This window comes from Chlamydotis macqueenii, chromosome 3, assembly GCF_036417535.1.
Source record: "Chlamydotis macqueenii isolate bChlMac1 chromosome 3, bChlMac1.mat, whole genome shotgun sequence".
In the NCBI taxonomy this organism is placed as follows: Eukaryota; Metazoa; Chordata; class Aves; order Otidiformes; family Otididae; genus Chlamydotis; species Chlamydotis macqueenii.
In genome coordinates, this window is record NC_141558.1 from 110,971,888 (window position 1) to 110,985,811 (window position 13,924).

The window sequence follows — 13,924 nt, forward strand, 5'->3', positions numbered from 1 at the left end:
CAGAAGGGCTCATGTCATAATCAGCCATATTTATTCCACTGCTGCAATATGTGTTCCTCATATTGGGCAGAAATAAAGCAGGGTATTTACTGTATGAAGACTCATTGCATATAAAGGTGCATTCATATTTTGTGATAAGCACAGAGCAGACAGCTTTCTCGCAGGACTCGGATGTGATTTTGAATCAGCCTGGACTATTTTAGAGTTTACCTCAGAGCCCATATGAAGCCTGTAATTTTAAAATGGTATAAAATATGGAGGTTTTTTATTATTTGAGTTTTAAATAAAACTTGACGGGGCTTAAATCACAGGAAAAATGTGCTCAATCATCCTTAGAAACAGAATTATTTCTACTTCCCCTTACAGCTTCATGTTATTGATTTTAAATCTTCTTGTTGTTATCTTTGTCAAAGTTTTTGTTTTCCTTCGATTTATCCAAGTATTGGAAAATAAGTACTTGAACCTTTTCAAAGTGACTAGCACATGCAAAGAATCAGTAGATTAAAAAACTTTGAGTGATTGCTTCTAAGATATAAAATAAGGTTTTTTAGGCCTTTCAACTGTAACTTGAACAAATTATTGCGAGCATTTTACAATATTTTGAGCTGCAGTAAATTTTGATCCTTATTGTTTATCTCCAAAGCAAGAAAATAAAACAGTGTATTAGAATGCTTTGTTACCAACTGCATAAAGATATTCTGGAACCTCAAGTATGCATTGGGAAAAAAATGTATGCCACAATACTTTCAAAACTTAGAATCATGGAGGTGGTTGATTGCAAAAATAAACAGTAATAGACATACTACCTTAAGACTCAGTGATATAATGTGATCAAGAGTGAAGAAGGGTTTTTACTAAAATATCAGAGGAAATCAGAATAGGAATTTTTTTTTCAGTGTTCAGTTTTTCTTTTTAATGCATTCTGAGAAAAAAATGGCAGAAATCTTGCCCAAAAGTGCATTTCCATATGTGTTTGCTACAGATATATTCATAGCCTTTTAGCACAGATACTTGTTTTCATGTCTAACCTGAAACAAAACCACATGAAAAGTTTCTTTTAAATTCCTAGGCAATACACGTTAGCATTAAAGTCAGACCAGTTTATACCAGTAGAGGATCTTGTCTGGCTTACAGCATCCTCCTGCTTTGTTATTTTTCATTGTTAAAATATCTTTCCAAGCAGTGTTTTTGGTGAAAGAAAATAAATGCATTGATACAGAACAGGCCTTTGGAAGTAATTAAACAAAGTCGGCTTTCAGAACAAATGGGTAAAAGGTAGCTGTGAACACATTTAGCCTGGAAATCAGAAGACACTCCCCAGTCAAAAGGGAAGCCTGTTCTGGAATAGGCTGTCAAGGGGGTATAGTGAGAACAGCAGCAACTAAATCCCCGATTTCTGAAGTGGAGAATATAACACGGCCCTTGCAATCACAGAGTCTTGAGAACTGAGGAGGTCTCTTCTGCTGTTGTGTCCCTAGAAAGAAGGTGTGTGTTTGTAGTGAGAGCAGTTGATGAACGGCCACGAAAACTTGCTGAGGGAAAGATGGTTCTAACATTCCAACTCTAACCATTCTATGATTTAATCCTGGCACAGTATTTCTTAACCCTCTCCCCTCCCGTGACTTTCCATACCAAGAAAGATAGGACAAGATTAGAACAACCTTCAGGCATCTGTGGATCTTGATACCCAGTCTAAAAACCACAGCTCTGGCCATTGCATTGTGATATATACACCATAGCATCTGACAGTACTAATGGGGTATCTCCTTGTTACCGAAGCTTTCTCTAATTAAAAGGAACTGAAGGTTTTGCTCCTAACGCTCTCTTCCTGAACACCAACCAGTGGAAAGAGCAGAGTCCTCAGAGTTGCCCAGAATGGCCCTCCTGTGACCCGGAGATACATCTCCTACTTGCCTTGGATTCCCTCTTCCCCCCTGAAGCTTGGTATCACAGTTGAGACCCAGATTTGAATCTTTATCTACTAGCTTTACTCTTTCATCTTTTAAAATACAAAATCTGCAGGATTATGACCAACACAACTGTTGAGCTAACTTTTTGGTTTGGGAAGGTACTGGAAGACACATTTGCAGGTATGATGCAAAATAATCTCTTGCCCCATAACCAGATCAGTGGTAAAACCTTGATCTGGATATTCATTTCCTCCTGTGGCCCATTTTATGGTGGCTGCAAGTTATAAAAAAAGACAGAGTCTGTCTTTATAAGGTGGATTTTTTTTCCCCTATCTGCATTCTAGCAGATTTCAGCAGGCCTAAAGGTCACTCTGCATGTAGCCACAGTAGCTTTTAAAAAATCTTTGAATGCTAATCCAGCTCTGAACTGCTTTGCATTTGCATATTTGCTTAATCAGACGTGTGTAAGGTCAGCACGGGAGCTTCATTAGGATATTCATGGCTAAAATTGCTCTCCTCATCACTTCTCTCAGAGCGTTCAGCCAAGCTCTGTGCAGGTCGCACACCTCCCTCGTGCCCCTGCCAGGAGTGACAGCGGGTTAAAAAACAGATCCAGAAATAAGTGGGGAGGCTGAAACCCTCCAGTAAGTAGTGGGGCAGAAGGAGCTTGTATCATGCCAACCATGTTTTAGGCTCTGCTATTTTAGCTATTGAGAAAATAAAAATGAAGTCTATTTGAGAAAGCAGAAGGACAAAGCTGCAAAATAAGGAAACCAAGAGATGCAGATGGCTGGCAGCAAGTTATTTTGAAGAAACCTTAATTGTTAGACAGCAATGATGGAAGAGTGCAGTGCCTCTGAGGCTGGCTTCAAATTTATCCCCTGGAATATTCCTTCCAAGGAAGCAGTGTTCTTCAGAAATCTGCAGCGCTGCCTAACAACTGGGTGACTCCCACTCGTGTGGCTGTGCTGTTGAACGCCGGTGTCTCTGACCAGGCAGTGCTGCATGGAACAGTAGCCTCTGCCCATCTTTCCTTGCAGTATGTCGGTGGGTCTTCAAGAAGAGATAGTGTCCTTAGTCTGATCATCTCTCACGTTTATCTGCTCCCTTTCTGAAGAGTTTCGTCTTCATTGAGTCCATATTCTCCACCCATTGTTAACATCCATCTCTTCTTTCCTCTGCTTCTTCTACCAGCCACTGGTACAAAGCCTAACAGTATAATTATTTTATAAAGTAGGAGACAATTTAGAGGTGGGGAAGAGAAAATGCTAACAGATATGTTAAAGGAAACAGGTACATGCCTATTTCAGAAAACTTAAAGCTTAGGAGTGTCAGGAAGCTGTTGCGCTGCAATATATGCTGTACAAATGTTTGACCTTTCATACCTCTACCCGTCGTATGGGAGCCATGCGTCCTTTATGTTCATTTGGCTGGCAGGATGCAAAACGGCATTCTGTGATACTTCTCTTACTTGTTTTGCCATTAATTGTGTACATTGACTTCTATTATACAACACAAAATAGCGGAAAAACAATTTCAGTCCAAGCACAAGGAGTATCAGGTATATATCCCATACTCAAATTTTTCCTTACCACGTGGGGAGACATCCCATTTCTTTTGTGGCAACTAGGAGTTATAGTAAAGCTAGTTAATGCCTTCAACTTTATATTTCAGAATGAATAGGGACTCTGGGGATTACAGTCACTGCCAGTTAGGGATAACGGCAAAGGCTGTTTTGTGAGGATGTTTGAATACTATTTTCTCAAAGTAGAGAGTCATCAACAGTTTTCTATTCCAATTTTAAGAGGATGTTACAGATGCTGTGGAGGCAATATTAGAAAACTTGTAGTTCTGAGAGTACAAAGCCCATTAGAAGAGTTGAGAGGAATTACAAGACATACGTGTAGGAAAAACTGAACATCTGCTAAGGATGAGAAGGCTTTGTAAGTGGAAAATGGAGTAATGCTAACAGATGCCTGGCAGGATGATTTAAAAAAAAAAAAAAAAAGTAAAAGTTAATTCCAAACATTGTCTTACAAGATGAGATTCTTGTCTTCATTACATAATATTTTCGTCAGATCTAGTTTTCAAGATTTTCTAAAAATTAATGATTGTATCTCTACCATTTTCATGTCTTTCTCCCTTCCTTGCCATTCCCCCTTCTTCTAAAGCTTCATGGACCAAGCTTTTGCCTGTCTTTCAGTGAGATTTCATTGACTGCAGAAGTTTTGGTAAAAAGTGATTAAAATCTGCAGAATTTAGCTCAGTGTGGAAGTAACCATGCAGAACTGTAATGGGTTTTCCTGTTCATTAAGGTTGTGATTTTTACAAAGACTCCAGATCTGTCTTTAACAGAGATCATGGTTTGCTTGGCATTTAATTTCTGCTCAGAAATAGTCCCCATCCTTTCCCTGCCTTGTGCCCTGTGCCAGCACAAGCTGAGGAACTGCGATGCATGAGGTCGGGGAACCAGAGCAGCTGGGAAATAATCCTTTTGGGATAAATTGTCTTTCAGCTTGAATCTGCTCCTGATTTGCGCTGTCACTCAGCCGCACAACCAATGCTGCTCGCTTAGCTGAGGGGAATGGCAAAGGATGTGGCTGCAGGAAGAGGAAGCTTAGGGGCTACTTTTTCCTGCAGCAGTATCCTTTTAAATGAAGGTCCCATAAAGCCTCAAGTGAAGCTAGCAGGGATTTTAAGAGGAGTGAGTGAATGGTTCAAACTTGACACATTACTAGAGACAGGTCATAAAAAGAACTAATACATCTCGCGTCCCCCTGTGCTCACTGCTGGTGAGGCCACCCTTTGAATACTGTGTTCACTTTGGGGCCCCTCACTACAAGGAAGACACTGAGGTGCTGGACCATGTCCAGAAAAGAGCAACAGAGCTGGTGAAGGGTCTGGAGCACAAGTCTTATGAGAGGTGGCTGAGGGAACTGGGCTTGTTTAGTCTGGAGAAAAAGAAGGCTGAGGGAGACCTTATCGTTCTCTACAGCTACCTGAAAGGAGGTTGTAGTGAGTGGATGTCAGTCTCTTCTCTCAGCTAAGAAGTGATAGGACAAGAGAAAATGGCCTCAATTTGCGCCAGGCCAGTTTACATTGGATATTAGGAAAAATTTCTTCACTGAAAGGATTGTCAAACGTTGGAACAGGCTGCCCAGGGAGGTGGTGGAGTTGCCATCCCTAGAGCTATTTAAAAGACGTGTAGATGTGGTGCTTAGGGACAGGGTTTAGTGGTGGACTTGGCAATGTTAGGTTAACAATTGGACTCGATGACCTTAAAGGTCTTTTTCAATCTAAACGATTCTACGATTCCATTCTAACCTAAAACATATCACTTGTCAGAGCCTAAACTTGGAAGCAATCTGTTTTCTTCACAACGTTTGAAGTGACACATAATAGGAAATCATCATCATTCTTGAGACTCTTGCCCTTGAAAGCATTCGGGCTGAGGCTTTTGCAGTTTGTGTGATTTTTGCCATTATTGTACTCAGACTGCTTTTGCCATTTAGCCTTGAATTTGAACAGCCAAGTACTAGCTGTGAATACTACCTCCTTGCTGTCTGAGCCCTGCCTCCCCTGCTTGTGAGCAGGGGCAAGTTCTCCACATCTGAGCAACGAGGCAGGCTGGATGAATTGTTTTTCATACAACAGGGTCTAGATCTATGAACCTTTAGTTTTGGATAGAACTGTTACTTTATCATGAAGAATTAACAAAAAAAAAAAAGCTTTAGAAAATCCGAAGCATAATTTTTGTTCCCTTAGTTTCTTTGCCTATAAAAATGTATTCTTACTATGTAATTCAAGGATCTCTGGTGATCAACACGACATGATGAAACATTGCAAAAAAAACCCTGCATACATCCATGATTAAGTAAGCAAACTGTTATTCTACTGTTAGGTCAATTTTTTTTTTATGATTTGTCTTTAGATGAAAATCACTCTGGTTTCACTCATACAAGATGGTCCCTAGATTTTTTTCAGAGGGGAATGTGGGCTTCTTTATTGAAAAGCATGGGCAATACTGCAGTAAGCTGCTTGTGTAATAAAGGATTTTTCAGGAACATGTCTTTAGTTTAACGGTAATAGAGCTTACAACAGCTAAGGATCTGGTAACTCACAAAGTATTCTGTCTGTCTAGAGCTCCGCGAGGAAGACAGTACTGAAATAGAAATCTTTTGATCTTAAAATGACAAGATCTGAATAGTAAAACCCCCTCTCATAAGAAACACAGGCTGTAATTATGGCACATCTATTATTTAAAATGTTCTTGAAAATTCACATAAAAGCTGTTCAAAACAAAGTAAAGCGTTAGGTCAGGAAGTGGTCTGTAATACTGGGAATATTTTTTTTAAATAAATTTCTGCCTTCTTTACTCAAGCAAGTTTTGCTTGCAGTAATTGCCATGCAATATGTAAAATGTTTGATCCAACCGGGTTGATTCTTTCCCTGTAAAAATGTATTCTAATTTATTCTATTTTGTTTTAAAGTAGACCCTGTGTATGCATGTGCAAAGTGTCTGACGAGGCTCAGGTCTTTCCTTTCGTGTACAGTCTCCTCCCCGGACAGCTGAGCTGTATTTGTGCCTGATAGCTAGCAAATCTGGCAGAGTCGCTGTTAACATGTTAGCCAGAGCTATTATAAACAAAATTCTGCAATGTAACCATCTCACAGCAGACATCAAATAACCTAGAAAAGCAAGCGAGCTGGAGCTTAGTCATATTTGATAATTAATGTGTGATGGTTTCCAACCAAAATTAATTTAGTGATGGAGTAAAACATATGGAATAATGCTTAAGCTTACATCAAAGGCAAATATTGAATACATTAGGATACATTATCTCTACTCTTTCTGGAGTACATTATGTTCTATTAAGATGTGATATTCTGAATTTCTGCCTGGGCTTCTCTGAGAATTTGTGTGATGGCTCACAAATGTGTTCCCCAGTGCCCTCCTCTCTAGCACTCTTCCAATTCAGCTATCATTTTTTTTTTGTTGTTTCAGATGAAGCATTAACACCCATTTTCTGTCAGGGTAATAAAAAAAGAAAACAAAACAAAACCAAAAAGACCCAACAACATTTTTTTTTTTTTTTTTTTTTTTTTTTAAGACGAAACGTCTTTCCTGGGTGACACTTCTGATGGTATCAGTCGGAAAAGCCTTCAAAGGAAATGGGTATCAAGCCTGAAACATTACATAATGCTGAGTTGAAAGACAAAGTGTTTTCTGGAATTTTAATTTTTTTTAAAGCAGCTGCCTTTAAGTGAACACAGCCATCACTGTTATAAAATATTCAAAGCCTCATACATATCAAACAGAGACACAGTTACTAGGGCAAACAATCTCACTTATCCATTAAACAAACACTTGGAATTTTTCCTGAGCCACTCTAGACCCTTACAATGCCTCCAGTTTTAATTGATTTTTATCCTCTATCCATTTGTTCTCTCTTTTATGGTAATTTTCAACTTTCCAGGACCCTGCTAGCTTTGTGGGGGAGCAGGTCGGCATGCAGTCGTGGGAGCCAGAGATTAAAAGACTTCTCCACGTTAGGTCATTAGCCATTCCACTTGCTGTACCGTTAGCTCATTTTCCCGTTCCTAATTGATCACTTCATTGATCAGACATTATGGAGATGGCTTAGTAACCGAAGCCTTAGCTTTGAAACGCAGCAGAGGCTGCAATTACCTGAAAGTCTTCAAGGGTGCCTGCAATTTTCAGACAGTTGGAGGCTCAGTTAATCAAAGATTCTGGCTAATAGAAAGGATAGAGAAGAGCTGTTTCAGCTGGGTTCCCTAAGGCCAGGATTTTCGAGAGAGATCTGGAGAAGGAACAGAAGTGTGCATATAAAACTTTTTGTGCCAAAGTCTTGTTGGGATACCAGTGCGTGTTTAGAGGAGATACAGGAGCCCCTGTTGTGAAGATAGGTCAGTGTAACGGAGAGCACAAAAGACCTGCTGAGCCATCCCCGGGACGACAGGTTGTGGCTCCCAGGGGCTGGAGATGGTTCCCAAAAGGCTCTTTGGCCTGCTGCGAGCAGAATCTTTCCTCTGCCTACCACCATATCTGCCTTAGCACGTACTGTCTGCCTCTGGAGGGTCTTGAAGGGTAGAGGGGCCTTGTGGTGTTTGCTATGGGAAAACTGAGGGGACCTGAAGTCTGATGGGCGCAGATTCGGCTGTCACGCTGTGTGTGTGTGCCCGCATGGTCATGTGCGCAGACACAGCCGGAATCCTCTGACTTTTCCTCTTGGAATCCTTTACAGGGCAACAGCTTCCAGGGATGCGGACAGTCTCAAAGTGACCCCATGTAGTGATTAACTGGGGTTGAGGTAGTGACCAGGATGGAGTTACCATGCTGAGAGACTGCGTGTGTAGTTCTGTGAGTCCCTTAAAGACGCCTCTCTTAAACGTGCCATTAAAAACTGAGGTCTTTACTATTGTCTCTGATATTACAGATCCTGCCAAATAACGTGTTCTGTATTTGCTAATTATTTGCTACTGCCTGCTAATGCACATCATGCCATGGGGCATCATCTACTCTGAAGACTGGTTTTCAGTGGTGTGCGTGTTGTGGTATAGAGGATAAGATATTTCCCTTTGAAGGCAGTTTATAAATCTTATTGGGCTTCTTCATGATGAAAGGCACTATAGATATATAAGAGATCAAAGCTGTGTAAAGATCAGTGGTATTTTTTGCATGAGGTTTCTCTTTCTGTTCCTTCTGAGGATTTTGAGCTTCAAAGTTTCAGCTTTAAAGAAACTCAAAAACTGAAGGAGAATTCTAGCAAAACCCACCATGTTACGGCTGGTTTGAGGCCAGGCCAGCCAAGGGCCACAGGCTTCTGACATGGACTCAGAAGCTCTTCTCCAGCCTCCTTCTATCTGCCAGGAAAAGTTGGTGCAGAGAAAATGTTTGGTCTTTTCTTAAAGACAGTGAGGGCCCAGAGCAGTAAGTTTTGGAGAGGAAGAATGCTGCGTAACACCAAAGAAGGGAAAACAGCTTAACTCTCAAAACATAAGTGTTTTGTTGTTACTGCTAGCAAAATTATAATTTGCGAATATACAGTAGTGATTGGTCCTAAAAATCAGATTAATTTCTTATACAGTTTGTGGTATATTTTTTTAAGGTGCACTTTCTTTTTCAATGAAATGTTTAAATATTGTGACTGTCAATGTATGCTTCTGCAGATGTTTATAGGAATTGGGAATAGAAATCCAGTACATTGATTGAAAAGCTTTGGCTGCAGGTAATGCTGGTTTTGACTGCATTGTAGTTTAATATCAGTTTAGCATTGACTAAGTCATCTCTTTTATTTTTCAATAGGATCACCACAGAATATTTTCTTTACCTCATAGTGTGTTCTCATAAATGACATGAAAATAAACCTGTGACCTATAAAAATATCTTTCTATATTAGAGCCATGCTATGGTCACATGGAACACACAGATGTATTATATAATGTACTAAGCCAAAATTTAAAAAGAAGGCGACCCTGTGTGCCCAGTCTGAATTTCCTTCTCCTTTAAAGGGCTATGCTGTCTGGCTATCCATCATCAGGAAAGCTCTCACTGTGAGCATCCAAAATCCACACATCTAAAATCACTGCCTTTTTTTTTTTTTTTCCTCTTCATTCTTTTTAAAGAAAAAGAAAAAAAAGGATCATCTAAATGAAAGGAGAAGGACAAGCAATAAAGAACTGGTATGGATCTACGTATGTCTCTGTAGAACAGCGGAGTATGGAAGTGATTAGCTAGACCCAGATACATGAGTGAATCCCAGACATTCTACATTTCACCAACACCCTACGCTTGAGATAAGTCATACCAAATAATAAATAATCTGTGTAGCCAAGCAGAGTAGAGAACAATAACCTGTCCAGTACACTTTATAAAGTCATAGTCCAACAGCCAAGGGGAAGGATAGGGATCAGGAATTGAGTTTAATCAGTTGCTATTGCTTGCAAGAACTCCAGAGAGGCCTAACAGAAGAGACAAATGTAAATGAAGTCCAGCGGCGCAGGGTAAAAAAAAGTTCAGTCTTGACCCGAAAATGTTTCTTTTTGGGGAGAATATAGGAAATGTTTCTGTACTGGAAGAATCCAACTAACCATGAAAGTAAATGTTCCCATTCTGAATTATTTACTCTATTTTTTAGTAAGAAAAACACACATATGAAGAGAAAAGGAGAAAGCATAAAATTTGAAACAGCTCTTCGCGCCTCAGGAGGTTGTCCAAGGGTGTGTCCCATGCAGGAGGCATTCCTCTCCACTGTTGAAGCCGGCACCTTTTATGTTAATTATTCTTGAATGTTACCCTTTCCTATCCCAGGAGAATAGCTTGAGTGCAAAACTGTCACATTGGCTTCCCAGTTTTTTTCTCTCATTGTCTCCAGCATAATAACCATTGTATTCATAGAATCATAGATTGGTTAGAGTTAGAAGGGATCTTCAAAGGTCATCTAGTTCAACCCCTCTGCAAGGAGCAAGGACATCCCCAACTAGATCAGGTTGCTCAGAGCCCCGTCCAGCCTAGCGTTGAATGTTTCCAGGGATGGCGCATCCACCACCTCTCTGTGCAACCTGTTCCAGTGTTCTACAACCCTCAGTGTAAAAAATTTTTTTCTGAATATCCAATCTAAATCTACCTCCCTCTATCTTAAAACCATTACCCCTTGTCCTATCACAACAGGCCCTACTGAACAGCCTCTCCCCATCTTTCTTGTAGGTCCCCTTGAGGTACTGGAAGACCGCTATCAGGTCTCCCCAGAGCCTCCTCTTCTGCAGGCTGAACAGCCCCAACTCTCTCAGCCTGTCCTCATAAGAGAGGTGCTCCAGCCCTTTTATCATCTTCATGGCCCTCCTCTGGACCTTCTCCAACTGGTCCATGTCCTTCTTATGCTGGGGGCTTCAGAAGTGGACACAGTACTCCAGGTGGGGTCTCACCAGGGCAGAGTAGAGGGGGAGAATCACCTCCCTCGACCTGCTGGCCACGCTCCTCTTGATGCAGCGTATTTACATTAAATACAGCGTATTTACATTAAATGAAACAGCTTCAGCAAGAGCTGATGACAGCCTTCCTGCATGTTCCTCAACCCTACGTACGTAATAGTGTTTTGGTTTGGGGAACTTTACAGAGACTGAGAAGATTCAAATTCCTACTGCCGGTCAGATGCATGGCTTTTAAAATTGTCACTCTCAGTTTAGTATCTTAGCCATTGGTAAATTAAGTTAAATAGAACAAAACGTATTTATCTGTTCAGTTTTGTCTAAGGGCTGTACAAACCTCTCTCTATGCATATATCCATCCACATGTGTGTGCGTACATGCACACGGGCACATACACACATGTACACACACACGCATGGGCACATATGCGCACACGCGTGCCCTGCTTTCAGCAAACAACTCATTCAGCTTCACGAATGAGCCTGAGGGTGCGGGTGACTGCCAGCGAGCCAGAGCTGAGGGGAAGTCAGAGGGGAAGAATTGTGCCTATACCCAAATTGTTGTCCCCTCCCTGCTCTGCTGAGGATCAGAGTAACACATGAGACTGGAAGGAGAGCGGGATCCCCAGTTGTCAGGCTGATGAATAACTGAACCAGTTCTCTTGGAGCTACAAATAAAAGCAAAACCTCTTTCATAGACACAAGTGTTCAACCAAATAAAACTGATGATTTTTGGACATGGAGGATTAAAAATGTCTCTTACACTTTCTGCGTTAACAGTCCACAAAAGCCGATTTGTTTCCTTCCAGAATTTCAGGATTAGTCCCCAAATACGCTTGACTAAAGCCTCTGCAAATAGCTTTATTTAGATGTGAAAGGGAAAATAACTTGTCTTGTTCGCTCCATTCAAAGTTTCTAGGGCTCAGCACACATTAAATGGATTGCTTATGGGAAAATAATGTCTTTTTTGTGCCTTTCAAAGTCTGTGAGAAATGTCTTCCTGGTTAATAGGTTGATTAAAACTGTATATGCTCCAGAAGATATATATGACTACTTATCATACTTGCCCATGATAATGACAGTAAAGAAGACAGGGTTGAAATTCTGTACAATTTCCTCTTTTCCTTGTCCAGGGACATTCAGCACGCAATACGCAGATGGCATGCCGCATAAAGGATCGCATTAACTGTTAAACATTTTTTCTTCCCATTAACTAATTTAACAATATGTCCCTGCTATTAAAGAAACGGACAAATTACAGAAAACTTCTGTCAGCTTAATCCCAATTGCTAAAATAGGCCATTTGCCCAGATGGGATTGTTTTCTGGCCTATCAGATACGAAACATCTAGAAATTCGGCAACCCACCAGCCCAGGCTCTTGCGGTGTTGATTCAGCTCTTCATCCTTAATTGAGCTTCAGGCATGTAACTCTCTGGAGATTTTTGAATGACAGCCTAAATATTGAAGGCTACTCTGCTCTGTGTGTGTGTTAGGTGACCTGAATTTTCTAAAACGATGAGCTCTTAGGAGCCTGGTTTAAGTCAGAAGATGCCGTAGGTGACAGAAATCACAGCAAAAGCCCCTGGGAGGTTTTTTTTTGCCAGAGCGGGCAGTGAACCAAACCAAACAAGAATTTCCAGTTTCTTTTCATATGGCACCTTCTAGAGCAAAGACCCTGCTACTGACCTTAGGGCTGCTGGTACTGTGGAGGCTCCTTGGTAAGCACAAGAATGGTGGAGGAGCCTGCCCATCGCTGTTCTCCCACAGCCGTTTTCCATACTGGTCTCTTTTGAACTTAATTTTCCCTATTTCTCTCTTTGCTTCTAAGCAACGTAATAATACAGAGGGAGCTCCTGTATTATTAGCCTACAGGCTAATTTTAGGAACATACATGGCCTCCATTATTCCTATAACCAAATGTGACCAGAAAATTGGTGAAAAATCAGTGTAAATGAAAGAGGTCAGCGGAAAAGCGACTTGACCCTCATCATGGCTATGCTACATTGTCCATTTTGAATAGCAGTGTCACAAACATCCCCTTATTTTAGCGTAACTCTTTGCAAAATAAAAGTTGATAATGAAAATAAACTTCCTCCTCCGTATTTTATTCTTATGCAGAAAGAGAGTAAGCAAATTTTTAAATAAAAGAGAAAGCAATTAGGGAGCCACTGGACCCACCAACTTTCTTTGTGCAAGTGTCTACTGTGTTTAAGTCTTGAAACTTGATTTTTTTTTTTGACATTTATTGTCTGTTGTTGGTTTTTTCCCTGATTTTATTTGCTCAGTTGCAATAACTGCATACACTATGGCATATAGCTGCTCTTGGTGTACTAGGTACTTTTCCCCTCTATTTGTTCAGAGTATTGTTGTGGTTTCTAGTAACGCTCTGCTGAATATTTTCAAGAAAAGAAAAAAATGAACCATCACAAAAGCAGCGGAACGTTCACCAAGTGACGAGAGCCGCACAGTGCAATAAAGAAAAGCCAGGATGTCCCACGTTTTACACATTGATTGGGACTTGATTTACTTTTACGTTATTACTCTTCTACACAAACCTTTATCTAAAGAAAACCCATTTCCAGCCAAAGCACAAAATAAAGCTTGGAATAAGATGATCTATGCATTCTTCTCTCTTTGGAAGGTGTTTTATGTTCAGCCTTATATCTCAGTGTGGATTTACTTGCTCACTCTACTTGCCCTGTAATTGTGATTCTATTTTAAGGATTTCTGTCTGTATACTTCACTACTTTTTTGAAGAGCATAATCTATATGTCTGTAGAACTGGGCACCTCCAGTTTTAATTCACCCTGTCATACGGGAACTTTTATAACACAGTTACACTGACCCAATGTATAACCGTTACCAGAACAGAGAGCTCTCTTGTGCAACGACTAGCACTTCTCTAACCCTCAGAGCTCTAAAGCGCAGGAAAACCATTTTTTTTTTCTTCTAAGTTTCTCCTGAACTATGTTCTCATGCAGTCACGGCGCTGATGGGAGAGTGAGAGTAGAGCGGCTCTTTCAGGGGCAGCCAGCAAGGTCAGGTCAGGAGCTTTGCACAACTCC